Genomic DNA, 17963 nt, shown 5'->3' on the forward strand with positions numbered 1-17963 from the left:
TTCTCAGTAGAGACCCCTGGGTGGGTTCTGGATAGAACCATTGGAATATAGAAAGGTTCTTAGAAAAATGCTCAGAATGGGTTATAGATAAAACCCCTAGATTATAAAAAGGTTCTCAGTAGAAATGCCTTAGTGTGTTCTAGATAAAACCCACTGAATATAAAAACATTCTCCATTGAACCCTCTCAGTGTGTTCTAGTTAAAGCCCTTGGAATATATAAAGGTTCTTGATAGAACCTCCTGAGTGTGATCTAGAAACCCTGGGAATTTTCTCCTTAGAAAGTGGAAAGGTTATGGATAAAACCCTCAGAGAGTGTTCTAAGTGGAACCGTTACACCATAGAAGGGATTCTCTGTTGAACTTCTCGGGGGGGGGGTTCTAGGTGAAACCTTTCACAGATGGTTCTAGGTGTTATTCTTTATGTTTGGCACTAGGTAGAACCCTCTGAAAGAGTTTACTGTGGGTGTAACCTTTGTAAAAAGGTGCTAACAGGATATGTTAGCATGGGATGTTGGCTGAGAGAGGGATGGACACTGGCTCCGGGGACTGCTGCTGGGGACTGGGGTAAAGTCTGGGTTTTGTCAAGTCCCATCTAGCAGTCCGCTCTCTCAGTCAGTTGCTTAGAACGTCCTCACTACAGCGTGTGTCTTGTAACAGCTGGAGTTTTGACTTTTGTCTTTCAGAAAATAGCAACACACAGGTTAAGTTGGCAAACTATAGCCTTGGCATTCTCGGATTTGATAATTATCCCTCAAGTGGCTGCAGCTGACGTGCCCTAATCAGGCTGCAGTGTCAGGTGTGTCGCTGTCTGCCGACAGTATGAGCCGGATTAAAAACTTATACTTACAATATGTGGAGACAGGACCTCTGTGTTTGGCGAAATATGGTGGGCAATTTGCAGTGTAATTTTTACCTTACAAATTACAAACGTGGCAGATTCACACCGAATTACGATCACAGACAACCTCTGCAGTTATTACAAATTACTAATGGTCCCCAGGTAATACTACAATCAGTACAAATAGGGCTAAAGACAATCAAAGTGTCAGAAATGGATGATAAAGTTAAAAAAAAAAAGCATTTAGTCTCTCTTGTTCCATTTACTTTGTATTATTTTATAATAGAAAATAAATTTAAAACCCTTTATCTTCCACCTTATTTTATTACGTGTCCTGAATATTTTTTAAAACAGTTATATCTCCCATTTCCACAAGTGTTTTTTATAATATACTGCATTCCTACATTAGCTGATTATCTTAGTTTACCCAACGGATTAATATCAGCAAGAAACAGAAAGCCTAGCTCTGTCCAAAGGTAAACAATTTGAGAGGTTCAGAAGGGGTGGCAGGCTAAATTTTTTACCTTTGGACAGAGTTACCTTAGCCAGGCTGGCTGTTTTTCCATTTCTAGTTTTTATGCTTGTTGAAGCTAAATGTCTCTTACATGTAGCTTTACCTTTAGCATATAGTCAGCTGCTGGTTAGCTTAGTTTAGCATAAAAACTAGCTGGTCTCCTTCCAAAAATTAAAAAACTTAGTGAGGCGATGTTGATCTAATCTAACTAGTGAGAGCATTTCCTTAAATATATAACTTTTTTTTTTTAATAGAGCATCTCAAGTAGTTGTAGTAGTAGAAATTGCCAAACCATGTGAATAAGATAATTTAAAGGACCAGTGTGTTGAATTTAGTGGTATCTAGTGGTGAGCTTGATCATTGCCGTGAAACTCACGAAATGTGAAGTCCATATCTCGAGCAAGTGTTTGGTTTGTCTATTCTGGGCTACTGTAGAAACATAGCAGTGCAACATGGCGGATTCTATGGATTCCACTGTAGATATAAATGGTTCATTCTAAGGTAACATTTTTTATCTTTAGGCAATTATACAATAATGTAAACATACTTATGGATATTATATTCCATTGCTGCCAAAAACTTTGCACAAATCTTACACACTGAACCTTTAATATGGTAATGTAAATACTGTCTGCACAGAGAAATTGTTAAAGCTACACTGAAAATGACAAAGACTACAATACAGCAACAGGATGGGACAGAAACATGAGTAAAACAGCAGCATGAACCATCTCTAAAAAAATATGGTGCACAATCCTACAGTCTCACATTGACAGGGATAATGGGAGTAGTTCATGCATACCACGCAGCAGCTCATCAACTTCCTGGGAGGAGATGGACACGACATGATGTGTTATCGTGCTTGTTTGGTTTGGTGTGAGCACAGGTCTGCTGTTAGTTTCATGGCCTGTCCACAGGACGTCTGTTCAAACACATGCCGAAAAACAGAAGGCTTTAGCTGACACCCGTGATCTTCCTAGCAGTGTGGACTAAACAGAAAATGTTCTACTGGTGGGAGCTCCTGGGTTTCTCAGCCAGTCAGTGATCCCCTTCATAGGATATGATCTCTTTGACAGGCAAGCAATATTTTTAGGTTCACCCCAAAACACTCCGAGACAACACAAGATGTTACGGCTCAGGTGCTTTTGAGAGTACAGACTCTATACCTGTGTACTCGCAACTTGTTTGTGTCTAACCTAACAAGATCTGTACGAGGCTCCCCGCTCTGTGGCTGCTTTGCGGATTAGAGCTGACTGCAAATTCTTTTGGTATTCAATTGAAATTCACCTCATTTGCACTGAACTTTATCAAAACAAATAATAAATGCGTGCTGTAAAACAGCTAAAGATGAAAAACTGAAGGTAGACAAAAATGGGTCCCAATACCAAACAAAACCATATCAAATATTGTTTTACTAGGCCAAGGAGGATGAGAAGGAAATCCCTGTACTGAAAGACTCAATAATAATTACGAAAATAACACTACGCATTAATATCAGTTTCTGGTTTCTGTTAAATAAATTCAAGAGTTTATTTATAAAGAAACAACGATTCAATATCTTGACCTCGAAATATGAACAGCCCTCTCAAGTGTACTAATTAAGAAAAAAGAGTGAATCTTTTTATAGCTCTATCTCGCACCTCTGTGAAGGTTTCCTGAAAGCAGTTTTAACAAACCACCAAGTCAGGTTTTCCTCTCTATTTCCCGGGCTTATTCTGAAAAGTAATTGGGGATAATGAGCTGTAATCCATTTAAAGCCTGAGCACACTTGTTCAAAACCATGTAATACACTACTTGCACAGTCCCCTGACAGGTACTGCATGGGCCTGTACCTTTCACTCCCTATGAAAAAGATGCCAAGAAATACAGTGTGACTGTGCCAAATACACAGGGATTGTCATCATTAGAGGATGCTGGGATTGACAGTGATTACAGGGTCTTTTAAATCAATGGTTTTCGACATTTTTGGGATGTGACGACCTCCCCACCAGAATGATCAGGGCGGGGGTTGTGACTCCCACTCCCCTCTGCCAGAGATAATCAAACACCAAGACCATCGCTTTGACTTTCACAAACAATCTATAAAGTAAGGTGAATTATATCACTGATGTAATGTACAAACTAAAATACAGCCTCATTTCCCATCATGCTTAGTGCTGAACTGAGTGGTTTGTCTCGTATTTTGTTACAAAAAGTTGACGTTATTTTTGGTGGTTTACTTTGCTGATTTTTAGGTACACCTTTAGAAATAAGGGTTCCAAAAGGGCTCTTCCTGCAGGATTCAGATTCTACCCAGAACCATTTGCTTCTGTAGAATCTTTGAAAAAAAAAAAAAAAAAAACGGTTTGTCAAGGGTTGTCCCTGGAAGAACTCTTTTGTCAAGGGTCTGCCAAGGGTTTTTTTGTGCCACAATATAAAAAGGGTTCTCGGTAGAGCCCCCTGGGTGGGTTCTAGACAACACCCTTGTAATATAAAAAGGATCTTGGTAGAACACACTGGTGGCCTCTAGTTCGCACCCTTAGATGGTGGGACGGTTCTGGATAGAACCCCGCAGAGAGGGTTCTGGGTGGAACCATTCTATAAACTTCTACCAGGAATCAAAAGGGTTCTCATATGGGGAGTTGAAGAACCTTGTATAATTCTAGCATCTATATTTCTAAGAGTGTACTTGTCCCTCGGACTGATTTGCCTCCTGACTCTCACTCTGTGCTGCTTTTCACAACATTTTATTTGTTTTTTTCCCCCACAACCATCTGGTGACCCCCAGGAATTATCTCACGACCCCATTAGGGGTCCTGACCCCCAGGTTGAGAACCACTATTTTATTTGATTTTGAAACATACAAGGACATGAACAGCTCCTAAAATCTTCACATTCTCAACATTTCTCCACTTTTTAGTCTTCGCAGGTTGTCATTGTAGAGCTCAAAATCACTCACATATCAATACGTTTGCCTGCCGTCACCCCCTGCAAAGTGTTGCAAAGCTGCAAGTCTGTTCACTCAATGCAACAATCAGAAATGACCTTAATGTTGACAACAAGGACACCAGCAATGGATTACTTGTCAATTTGACTGCATAACAGAATCATGGAGTTGGAAGATGAATTACTCTGCAAACCAGCCAAGACAAGTGGTGTGTGTGTTCATTTAAACCCGATTTATGTATTTAACGGCTTACGACGGGGTGTACGTGACAGAGTGCCACCAGGCGCTTAATTCAGATGTATTACAGCTAACGCAGAGCAATTCTGACTGACAGGCAAAACATAACGCTTGGAAACAATTATTCATGAGGTCTGCAGAATTCTGTGTTGGTGACCACTCAGTTTGATGATAAATGCTGCATTTTTTAGCTCAAATTAATTTCCTCCATCAGCATCCATGAACATCTATTTGCGAGTGTGTGCATTGGTGGTAAGCTGCTGCTGCTTTCCTTTGATGAGTGCCCTCAGTGCTATCATCTTTGTCGTCAACAATGCTGCCACTGTTACTGATTTAATCACAGGCTGTCAATGTGTCCGCGCTGCTGGGAAGCTTTGTGTTCCATGTTGATCATTAAGTGTTCCAGACCGTCTGCACAAAAGGAGGGCCATTCTTGATCAATATGTCAACAACAATGACAGGCTTGTCCCTGAGAAATGTCTGCAGTGTACACATCTATACATTAATGCATGGAAGAAATTATCCTTTACAAATTTGTTTTTCTCCATGTCTGTTTTAGTGTCACATGAAAGGTCGGTGTTATTTGGCTTTTTATCATTGTAGCTGGATCACTGAACCTCTGTGAAATAAAAATAAAATAAAAATAAAAATAAAACACCTGAACAGAAACAGAACGCCTATAAATAGTATGACGAACGACATAAAGAAACAAAATGATCACAAAACTACACAAACAACTACAAACAACACAGATGTGTTGTTTTGTATCTCCTTCAGTCCTGATGTCTTTCTCAAACTCAGGGTTGAAGGGCCATTTTCTCATAATCTGGCCACAGCTGTAGGCTATATGCTGTTACAAATAGCAACTATTTATGTATTACTTCATATTTGAATATTTAAAGTTAGATATTTAGGATTTATTAATGAGCCTGCCTTCTTTAAAACTGTACCCCAACTTGGTCCCCGTTTCTAAACCCGCCCCCGGTCACGTGTTTAAATGTGCCTTAGCATGTCATTTTGGCGTGCGGCCCTCAGTATTTTCCGCATGGCCACTTATCAGTTTAATATGCTTCACTCACCTCTTGATTCTGTCCCTGTGCTCCACCACGGCCTGTCACTTCATTCCCGGTGGTTGCAGCACAGAGCCCGTGACACCACAATCGGCGCCTCCACGCCGCCTTGTTATGTGATATCTTTCTTCCTCCTTACGCTTGATCTTCTGGAACCTTCATGAAGTAGAGGGAAAGAAATGCACAAACAAAAACAACATCATTAAACTCTGAAATTCTTTCTTATTCATTTGAGCATTCAGGCTCCGTGCATCACATCTATTTAGAGGAGGCAAATTGATCCAATTTGCCGTGTTTGCATCGCGCTTAATTCAGCGGGCTCTCGGTGAGCTGTAAAACATGCGTCGTCAGGGAGATGGTTTTATTTGGCCTTTTTTTTTTTTTTTCATTTTTTGCATTTTAACCGCAGTCGTGTCTTCCTATGAAAACTCATTTATTAATGTAACTGAACAGATGAAGGCAGCAGAAAAAGCTGCGACAAATGAAGCCTCTTGATGAAAAGCTGTAGATTAGGTTGTCAAATGGCTACAGCACTGATTTATCTGGTATTATGATTGTTCAAGCTAAACAGTAAATTTATCTCTCAGAAAATTAACAACAGTGCTTATAAACTGCTGTCACATAAGTACGATAAGGATACACCATTTAAAAGCATTTCGCAGCCATGCCACAGTTAACATTACAGGCAGACTACCAATTAGACAGACCAGAGTCAAAAACTGCAAAATAAATGATCTATTTTTTGTCAATTTTGCAGTGTAATACTGTGTCATTTCATTCAAAACACGTTTTTTATTTTAATCCTTGCTCTGCACAAAGCCCTCCTGTTAAAACAAGTTAAAGCATTATTCTATAAATGTATGTCACTGTCCAAAATAAAAGAACCATGGAACTGGTTAACTCAAGCATGAAAAACCTGGATTTCACCTCCACACAAGACAATCTGCTTTTGCAAGTCATTTGCTGAGCCCTGGTCACAGCAGAAAGTGAAACAACGGAACTGAAATGAGTGTAATCGTAAAATATTTTAGTCTAGAAGCTTTGGTGATGAAGTGACTCCTTGCAGGTCTAGATGGTGAACAACCACCACCACCACTAATGTGCTAGTGTGACAGAAGCAGCCTATCGCAAGTTAGTCACAAAAGCTCTCAGAATTTTGTTGTCAAAAGCCTCTCTGAGACAATGAGCTTAACCACTCGTGGAACTGAGTTTATTCAAAAGACGTCATAGAACTTGGAAAGTGGGTTGTCCACTAATTGCAAGGTTGGCAGCTCAATCAAACCTCTGCTCCCCAAGTTGAGAAAGATACTGAACCCGAATTTGTTCCACAGGTGCCAGAAATGGCTGCTCACTTCACCTTAAGATGGGTTCAGATGCAGAGATCAGACTTCAATGTACGTTGAACTGTGAATGATTGTGTAAGTGAGCCATAAGTTGATTTGTATTGTATTTGTATGACAGAAACACACTCATAGGCATCAGAAATGGAAGCTTGGGGTTTGTATTAAAGACCAGCACACTCTGAGACCATCAACAATACACAAGGCATCTTTCGACCAGCCAGTCAGATCAGCTGGACCAAGCACTGCGAGTTGTGTGAAGAGGAAAATGGAGTGAATGAAATGGGACTCAGGCTGGGAAATCAGAGACTGCCGTACCACATCTTAGAGAGAACTGCTCCACCACAACATCCCAGATCAAGCACTTGACAGGCGGACTGTGTTCAGAGCCGACAGATGGCAAGACTCTGGCGAGACATGGGAAGGCGGACTCTGTATTTCCATTGATGATGCTTCATGCTCAAATGCAGTCAAAGTTGATGGACAATGTTTCCTAGATGTCGAACTTTTGATGTAAAGATGTTGACCATATTATCATCACTATCTTGTTGCAGGTGTTTACATACGGTCAGATGCAAAATATACTTGATGTTCTGCAGTTTTGAACTGACCAGGCCTCTACTCCAATCACAAAGAATCAGTGGATTCAATGTTGAATATAGAATCCAGGGCAACAGTACATCAATCAGCACTCAGGCCTCAGTTCAACTTTCAGCAAGTGTGAGTGTGAGCAAACACTTCAAACTTTGATTTCCTAGAATATCAGAACCCCAGCGTCCAATTTCCCCAGAAGAATCCGCCGAAGCACCTAAAGCGAGGCTAAATCAATAGCATGTACAGGTTAATAGCAGTCGTGTTGTTGTAAGCCAGCACATCAACTATTAATTAGCTGGTGATTAGAGTCAGCTGGCAAGAATGATTCACAGCCTGAGGAGGCTATCGTCCTTGTGCTCCGCCAGGATAAATCAGCCAGTATTAAAGAGGGAGATAAAGGTTCTCTCTCAATATGTATATGTGTGTCCTTTATGGATGTACAATCACAAAACAACAGAACAGAAGAAAAAAGAATTACCATTTCACAGACACACAGAGGCATGTGTGCGTCTGACCGAGCATACATTACAAACTGCAAAGACTTGATCTCTGTCCTCACATTTTGCAGAAGTTTTCTTTCTAAGACAACTTTGGAAGAAATGTTTTACAGAAGGACACGAACATGGACTAGGCATCGATTTTCACATCATCCAAAGAGACCGAGGCATGAATAAATATGTAAGAATAGGGAAAAACTGAGGGAAAAACGGTGGCTGCTTTGATAAATGGATTGAAAGAGTTTGGGCGGGGATAAATGAGAAAAAGAGATGTTTGCTAAATCTCAGAGTCCAATTCTTGTGAGGATGCCAATGACATGGCCACTATACACCCACCATAAGACAGCAGACACGTCTGATTGGTCCCTTTCTGTCCCCTGCTCTCCAGTTCTTCCCTCAGATACACTCTGAGAAATAAGGGTTCCCTGTAGGTTGTAGTGATGGCCCACATATCCCATCATGCCTACTCTGCTGGACTGTTTGTTTAAGTTGGTAATTCTCATGTTTGCAACAATATATCAGATTCAACAATGGTTTGCATCATCTCCAGAATACATCATGGTTCTTCATAGAACCCTCAGAAGACAAGATGATTAGGGGATAGGAGAAATCCTTGGAATATAGAAGGGTTTTTGGTTGAACCCTGTGGCTGGGTTCAAGATGAAACCCTCAGTGGAACCGATATGGAACCAATTCAAGAAGCAAGGCTTTGGGTGGGTAAAACATAAAACATTTGAAAATATAAAACGGTTTGCGGTAGAACACCCATGGGTGAGTTCTTGTTTGCACCCTTGGAAGGTGATTCTAAGTGGAACCAAAAAATCGTTTTCCTTAAGAATGAAAGAAAGTGGGCGTGTCACTTTCTACAGGTTGTTGTACATTGTGCAGCGCCCTCTATTGATGACATCCTTGATTACAACAGTTCCACTGAAAACTTGCAGAAACGCAGGTTGGTCACTAGATAGTATCAAGGTGCCAAGAACCAGAGCCAATTTGGTGGAAAAGGGCCCAGAGAGGGTCCTGTCTGGATCCATTAGACCATAGAAAGGCTCCGTTGTTGAATCTCTCACAGGGGGTTCTGGGTGGAACCTTTCACATATGGTTCCCTTTACGTTGGATTTTGGGTATAACCCTCTGCGAGGTTGCCAGGTGGAATCTTTATAAATGTTTCTACCAGGAACCTAAAAGGGTTATCCTATAGGGACAAACTGAAGAACCCTTTATAGTTCTATTTCTTACTTTTACTTCTAAGGGTGTATAGTCTAACTGGATTCCTCTGCAGCTGGGAGACAAACTCCTCTGCATTTTTTTTTCAGGATATTGTTTTCACTCTTTGGCATTCATGTTTCAACGAAGGATAATTGGAATGCACACCTCCATGTTCAAGATCCAAAGTGGAGAAAAACAGAGAGGATATTGGATTGCAATTCAAGTGTTTATAGTGTCTGGTTCTTCTGCGTTTGTGTGGTTCAGTGTTTGGTATGATTACAAAGCGTCTGTGTACACTGTTAGAAGAGAGGGGGCCGTAACTCCACAGGAAGAATTGATCCGTTTTTTATTATTATACTGGATTTTTTTTTGTGGAAGCTAATTTCATTGACTCAAACTTATGGATCCTTTGAAATGATGTGTGGAAAAAAATATCGTATATGTAAAAACTGTTGATGTGCGTAGATCGAGCATAAAAGCCCCAGATAGAAAATAAACAATAATTCTGTCTTTTAAATCAATCCGCCCTCCCCGAGGGTCTCAAACTCAAAGGCGACGTCTACCCCAAATAAACATCATCACAAAGACCGCTCAGACATAAAAGGAGATGAAAAGAGGACATGTGTCAAATACAAATCATGTTTCCGGCTTTGGAAAGCAGAGTGTAGTGTAAATGGATCAGGGACCCCTCAAAAGCAATTACTGCCATGATTCCCATCGTGAAAAACAGGTGTCAAAAGATCCAAACCTCTGAGGTCAGATTTCATATTCTCTCTGTTGTTTCAGTCTGAGATAAAACAAGTTTGAAACAAATAAATGTTCATGACTGGAGATGTTTTTTTGTTTTTGATGATAAAATACAAACAATTTGACTTTGCGTCAAAATGCACGCTGACATGTTGACTTTGTATCATATTAAAATAACACCCACACACTGTTGCGTTGCTGCAACAGATAGTTTTGTATCGCATTTAAAACCTAAAATAAAGATAGTCTTTCCTCATTTAACATAAAATATGATCTAAATTTATCTCAGTACTTAATGACCTGATGGATTAGATAAAGAAAGTGAAAGAAACTGGGGTGCTTATTTGTTATATGTTCTGAACATATGCACTTTCATGCACGACTGCATTTAGCATTTCTATCGATAAGTACGTGTCTAAAATTTATCTAGAATAAGAAAGAAGCAGAAAATATATAAAGCAATATATATGTAAAGCTGTCCAAAGAAATCCATACATTTAATAAAAAAAAAAGCACAAGCAAGCAACACATTCAAATTGACAAGTAATTCATTCAAATGAGTTCATTTAACAGACTGAATCCTGAATTTAATCTGTTTGAACTCTGACATGCTAAATGACAAGACCCAGTTTGACAGAGAGGATGGGACTGACCTCTAGTTCAGAAAATACTCATGTTTGACCTTGCGAACTGCACGGTAAAATAAAACAGTAAGAGGATAAAGGAGGGATTCTGCTCGCCTGCAGCAAGTTCAAGGACATTAATAGAGGCAACAAAGTGCTGTAGGGCTATAGTACGCAGCGCAATCCAGCAGCGCAACATAATTGTGATTGGCTCGCCCCCACAACGGTGTCCACCTCCTCCCTGTTAAAAGAAATGAAATGTTTTACTCATAATATGTGAATTCTTGACATTTTTGTTGAAAATTAATTTCGAAAACACCTCTATCTCCGTTTCCTTGTTTTTCTACTCGTGCTCTGCTGTTTTCTAATTACTACAATTACTACACACAGTTGTTTAGTATTCAACAGTAACACGGAGTAAACCGATCTCATTTTACAGTCCTTACAAGTTTTCAGTTGATTTACCCCCATTATTTTTAAAAATTTCTTAAAAAAAAGAATACTATATAGTAAAATTAAAAAAAAAATCATCATCATTATTTGTGTGTAGCCATGGTAACGCAGGTTAGCTAGCAAGCAGACAGCAAGAAATCAAGCTTGTTCTAATGAAAAAATGTTTCAGCTATAAGTAATATTTGTAAGAAAACATTACTAACATATCTAACAAGCAATATGTGTACATTCATTCAGTTCTGAACAGTGTGTGTGACTGGTGGTGGCACAGGGAGTTGTTTTGGGGCCGCAAACAAAATCTTGTTTCGAGCCACCAAAATCCAAGGGCCGGCTTTGGGCCCCAGTGCAAATATTTTTTGCATGGTGTTAATGACAATAAATATGAATTGAACTCATTGTAAATGGGGCCTTCTTACTTTTATTCAAAAGGGCGGAAAAACAGTGATTTAAGGTGAAACACTTCCAATTCCTGGTTTCAATTAAATTGTTTGACTGTACTACAACTCTAATAAAGACATACAGGGAACTATATTACTATTTCAAGGCACGTAGAGCCCAAATAATTTTCTTTGTATGCAGGGCATGTTATACGGTACTGCATTGCCTTTCTCCACTAGAAAGGCACCCTACAGGGCACTCGATCATGTTGCGATCCTCTGTGTCAAAATTTTGTTTTGACCGCATTATTATTTCAGTTTATATTTCACTATGATAGAGCATATTTTAAATATATGTGCCTTTAATCAAATTACCAGAGATTAAGTGACACATAGCGGGAGACATGGCGGTACTGCAGCATAGAAGAAATGCTAGTTGGAGTATGGGGCTAATGTTGCCTCATGTAGACTGCCATGAGCTATGTGCCTCGTGTATCTAAAGGGAATACAGGATCAAAAGCAGCCCCTGGGCTACCTCACAGGTTAATCCGGCCCTGTCTAGGAGTCCCTCAGATCTTAATACTGAGCCTCAATCAAACATGATCTTATTTCCTCACGTTCTAGATAAAAACCGATGATTGTTGTGAGTATGCACCCTTAAGCAAATCCACTGATGTATTGCTGTAAATCTAACACACATCCTGACAGTTTCTTTCATTAGATAGATGAGACGCGCCTCTGATGGATGTGAGATCTGTGGCCTGGTTATAGGGCAGCCATAATGACCAACAAACAGCATGCACTGTTCCAGGCCACAGCTTTTGATTCCCTGTACCACGGCAATGCTACATTCCCCATGCGCAGGAGTTGTATCAAGGTCGATTCAAATCACCCCCGTCCCCATCAAAGCGACAAGTTCAAACCTGATGCATCCCCGCACCGAAGAAGATGACAATAAATAAGCTCAGTTGAAGAGTGAATATATAAAGCTTCTGAGTGGGTGGGAGGGGGTGGAGGGAGAAAGAAAATATTTTTTCACCCCTTAATGGAGCCGTCAACAATCACTTTTCAGCAGAGAGATGGAGTCACAAGGCGGATGGCGGTTTTGTGGTCTTAGGCAGAGGGGAAGCATCATTACCATAGAAAACATTACAGCGAACGACGGACATCCAGGCCATCAAAGATGATCATCTCATAAATTCCATGCACTGTATAATAGGCCTGTCACTCTTGAAGGCTGAAGGGAAAATAATGCCCACGGCTGATTTTTATCTTCCACAGTGCTTCTGCTGATTACTGCTAAATAGGCCTCAGCTTGTTTGGCTAATAGTCACCACAGACGCAAAACCGCAATGTGGTGGGCAAGCGTTTGATGGCCACTGTCCGAATCCATATGTCCCTTTCAATCTCCCATGTCTTATCATTAAGCCAATAATTTGATGAGCAATTAAAAGCAAGGCCGCTGTAAACAACCAATCAGCCAGCTTGATGTGTGGCATGTCCAAGTGGGTCCTACAACCGCTGTTTAAATGCCAGCGGTGGGTAATCAGCCATCAGCAGAGACCCCGGGTGGGCAATCGTGACAGTGGTATGCAAATACTTACATACACTTTAAAAAATAAGGGTTCCTATATGGTTCCTCATGAAGGGCTCTGGTTCAACCCACAATCATTTGCTTCTTTTTTGAAGAAATGGTTCATCAAAGGTTCTCTGTAAGACTAAAGGTTCTATTAAGCACCGAAAAACCCTTTTCCCCGTTCTTTAAGAGTTGCTGAAAGCTTGGGTGTTAAAAGATCCTCATCATGTTTCAAATAGAATTTTTAATTATAGATGTATCTGAAATTTATTTTACTTGTGTTCTTGTGTTTTTGTCTCATCTGTAGAATACATCATGGTTCTTTGTAGAACCTTCAGAAGGTTATAGGTTAAAATGGTTATTTTAAATTAGATCCCACTGGGTGGATTCTAGATAAAACCCTTGGAATATGAAACTGTTCTTGGTAGAACCCCTTCAGCAGGTTCCACATGAAACCCTTAGAGGGTGGAAAGAATCTAGATACAATCCCCAGAGAGCGTCCTGGGTGGAACCATTGCACCATAGTAGGGTTCTCTGTAGAACCTCTCATATGGGCCTTTTACACCAACATGGAACTGGCCCCGTTCCAGTTCAAGCACTTAATTTTGAACCATTTGGAGCATTTCCACTAAAAATTAGATTAGATTAATCGGAAGAGTTGGTTCCCTTCGGGAAACAAAAATAGCAGGCTTTCATTTGGAACCAAAGTGGGTGTGTCATGTTCTAGTGGTCGTTCTTCATCGTGCAACACTCTGTTGATGACAGTTGATTTCAGTGGTTCCATTCAAAACTAATGGAAACACAGGCTGATTCACAAGGTAACACCAAGGTTCCAATCATCTTGAAAGGAATTGGTTCAAGAACCAGAACTATTTTGGTGGAAAAAGGGACTCTACCCTAAAATCTTCTTGGTGGGATCGTGTTGATACCCTTACAAGGTGGAAAGTTTCTGGATAGAACACCCAGAGAGGGCTCCTTTATGTTGGCTTCTTGGTAGAACCCCATGAAAGGTTTTTATAAAGGCAGAACCTTTATAAAAGATTCTACCTAGAATCAAAAACGGTTCTCTTCTGGGAAAAAGCTAAATAACCCTATATGGTTCTATATAGCACCTTTATTTATAAGAGTGTAGATGAACATTATAGATGTTTACAGCTTTACACATCCAGGTATGCATGCACACGTACCTGCACACAGACCGAATAACAATAAGAAGTTAATTTAGAACAGCGCACTGCTAAATAAAAGACTAATGCCTTAGGTAGCAACCCCTCTCCTTGTCTTAAAGGTCACAAATGATGTCTTTGTCTCAGAAAACATGGAGTCTAGACGATGTTTTGGAGGGAATATTTCTAGCGGGAGGGTTCCATTAGACAGGCAGCTCCCCCCCTCTCGTTAATTACATGATTAAGCTCCGCTAAGGTTAAAGACCCATTCAAAGCCCCGCATTGCTAATTGGGGCACAAGTGATGCTGCTGTCCGGACTTCATCTTCTCCTCGTATTCCCCTCACACACACACACACACACACACCAACAAGTTTAATAGGTTACATCATGTGAAGGCACAAGTCGTTTCACATTTTAATTTTGCGAGGCAGGAAACACCCTGTTGTGGCACCGCATTTAACACAAATAAGCATTTAGCTGATGCACTTACCCAGCAGTTAGTGCAGCAGTAGAACAATTTCAACGGTGGAACCCCAGTTTTAAGCAACCGATACTATGACGGTTTAACTAACAAAGTGCCCCTTTCATTCAAAGCTTTATGCAAGGATGTGGGTTTGGTCAGAAGAAGGGCAGACAGAATTATTAAATTGTTTATTGTGTGTTCTATTGTTAGCAAAGGATAATACAATTATATTATACATATACAAGTATATAAATCCATATAGGCACCCATACAAATATAGATATAAGAAATTGGTTATCATACTTTGCTTTTCATGTCAAGGTTGTATAACAAAATGAAGTATTATGGAAATCTCTGCATCATTATAATGCACTATCCCTACTCAAAATCATGTTCAGTTTCCTTGGCTGATTCCTAATGATAAATAAAGTAAGCCTGTTACACAAAGAGCAGTGTCCTTTAGTGACTTATCTTTGATTGATGTTAATTTCTACTCTCCTTTAAGGAACATATGAAATTAAGATATTAACTGTGAGCAAAAATAAAGATTTTTTTTTTAAACAAAAACACACAGATGATGTGAAATATCTTTTTCAGCCCCATGTTGCAACTGCAGTCTTCCTCTTATGCTGCCTCAACAACCCCCACCAATAACATAAGGTGGACTGTGTGCTGCCTGAGAGGCAAAACATGGGGCAAAAAAAAAGTCTGCAAAGCACTTGCTGCTGCTTGCTAAGCTTATTGCTGTGAGCCTCTGGTAAAAGTTGAAGGTAACTCATAGTAATATATTAAAATATTTATCCACTCATCTCTTCTCTCATCCAGATTTTGTGTCCAAAATGATTTTAGTAAGAAATATCAAACTGAAACTATAAAAGTAGAGGGGGCAAAGTTGAATTTTTAACAGGACAAGAGTCTCCAGCCATGTTAGCAGCTCTGCGAGGCTGTATGTAGGCACAGCAGTACTTTGATCATAATGCTAGTGTCATGCCAACACATTTAAAATAACAATGCTAGCATGATGGTGCTAAGCAGGTAACTTTGTTAACATGCTAGGACATGCTATTTAACACTAAATACAAAGCTGAGGCTGATGGGAATTAGAGTTGGGACCGATCTGATCCAATATTGGCAGGCTATTAGAGGCTGATACTGACTCATCAATCAAACTAACATCATAATCCATGTAACAATCCAGTTTCTTTAGTCGTATGTTTCTATTACTTATAAATATTATGCAAAGTAGCATGAAATGAGAGTCAAAAAGCAGCATTCACGTTAAAACTTGACTATGATTTAACACAGGGGACACAAAGCTGGAAAAACGATCGCGAAATACAGCTGCTGTGAAGAAATGTACTAGTTAGGTCACTAATAAACCAGAACAAAAGTGAAACCACCAAGTTCTGAACACATACTTACTACAAATACTAACTAATTTTACATTTGTGTGCAGCACAAGTGAATATCACAATCCAGAATACTACAGCACCCAACAATGGTGAGAGAACATCATCCCACAGGCTCTGGAGCATGAAGTTAGCAACATGGACACTAAGCTCTCCAGATGATAAAAACTGACTGGATGTGAAACACCCTGGTATCAGTATATTGGTATCAGCAGATATCCAAATTCAGGTATCAGAATTTAGTTGGGAACTGAAAAAAGTGTGGCGTGCATCTCTGGTGGGAATGCCATTAGTTTTGCAGGTATTTGGTCAAAACATTTTGACAGGTTAAAATTTTGGTGGCGCTAGAAGAAACATCTTGGGATCACCGAAGTCAGGAGAATGTTGACCGTGAATGTGTGTACAAAATTTTACGTCAATCCATTGGATAGTTCTGATATTTCAGCGGTGGACTCGTCGGTCGACCAACGGACAGATTGATATTGCCATCCATAAATAACAAGTACAAGTATGAAAAAAAGTTTTTAAGAATTTCCAAGATTGGGATCAATGAAGTACTATCTATTTAAAATGACCAAAGTAGAGCAGTGAAAGACTTTATAAAGCCTTTGCTTCATTGAGACCCTGGACTGTTGAGCACAAGAAGTCATACATCATGCAAGAAAAAGAGGAATTTCACTTTCAAAATATCAACTAATAGTGTCCTCAGTTCCCAAATGCTTACCAATTGCTGTTAAACAAAAAGATGATATAACACAGTAGCAAACCTGCAGCTGTTCCAACTTTTTTGGAACATGTTGCAGGCATCAAATTCTGAATGAGTGTATATTTACAAAAAAATTAAGTTAAGTCTCTCTTGGTGCACACTGTACACAAAAATCTGCTGAAATGAAGCCTGCACTTGCCGATGGCTACATCCATCTCAAAAATCTTCACACATTTTGTACAAGTCTTTCAATATCTGTTAACTCTTTATGGCACTTTTGTTTAAAAAATGTCTTTGCTCACAGTATAGAGCAATCCAGAAATTTCAAACACAGATGAATGGCTTCTGGGAGTGGGCGTACAACTGAGAGGTAGCTAGCTATACGGACTCTCCCAGGACTGGACCGTAATGAGCACCATGAAAGGCCCATGTGGCCGGCAGAGCTAGCAGCTAGCTGTGCAGGGTGGACACCCTCTGCGGTGAGGGGTAACCTAAAGTTCTTCATTAAAAACCGAGAAATGAAAGAAAATCATACGAGTTGTCAGTTAATGAGTAACGAAGTCAGACTCTAATTCCTCCGCCCTCCCTCCCCCTTCTGCTTCTGCTGCTTCACTTGAGTCCTAGACAGAGACAAATAAACTTAGCTTGTGTAAATGGAGCAGAAAGCATTCGGAGGGGGGAAGACGAATAGGGCACACACTCGCACAGTTTGGGAATCCACTTTTATCCCTCGCTATATAGAAATAGCCCCCGTCTCTATCCTCCCTCTCCCTCTTGCCTTCCCTCTCTCAGGCGAACTGAGAGATGGTGATCTTTTCAAAGGTCATTTGAACCATTTGTCTTATCTCAGAGTTTCTTCACTGAGATGGCAAGCACAACAGAGAAACTTCGCCTCGGGCTTTGGCTTTGTACATTTCATAACCAGCCAGCAAGAGCCTGAGCAACACGACTCCTCTTAGCAATAAAGTCTGACTTCATCTGTTATTAAATTATGATGCACTAAATACAGGGATCATTGATTTTTTTTTCCTCAACAAGCAATCAAGGAAGGGAAGGTTGTAAACAATACTGTAAACTACCTTATAAATAATTCATGCGGACCCCTGATGGTTGACTACACTCATGTAACCGCCCGTGTACTTCGACCCGAGTTTGAATCCGGCGTTTGCTATGCTGCCATGACTTGCCCTTTTCATTTCTGCTGTTGTGTCTGTAA

The 17963-nt window shown here is 40.1% G+C and overlaps 1 long non-coding RNA gene across 1 annotated transcript in view; it reads right to left on the reverse strand.

The window, feature by feature from the left end:
* Positions 1–2088: 2088 nt before the first annotated feature.
* Positions 2089–17963, reverse strand: part of LOC146306681 (uncharacterized) — a 137595-nt gene continuing 121720 nt past the window's right edge. Inside the window, exons 4-5 of the long non-coding RNA XR_014768953.1 lie at positions 5595–5741; positions 2089–2274 (exon numbers count right to left, since the gene is read on the reverse strand). This is a non-coding gene — a long non-coding RNA (uncharacterized LOC146306681). The remainder of the gene's footprint in view (positions 2275–5594; positions 5742–17963) is intronic.

The sequence above is a fragment of the Lutjanus erythropterus genome, chromosome 22 (genome assembly GCF_056507025.1).
Source record: "Lutjanus erythropterus isolate fLutEry1 chromosome 22, fLutEry1.hap2, whole genome shotgun sequence".
NCBI classification, from domain to species: domain Eukaryota; kingdom Metazoa; phylum Chordata; class Actinopteri; order Lutjaniformes; family Lutjanidae; genus Lutjanus; species Lutjanus erythropterus.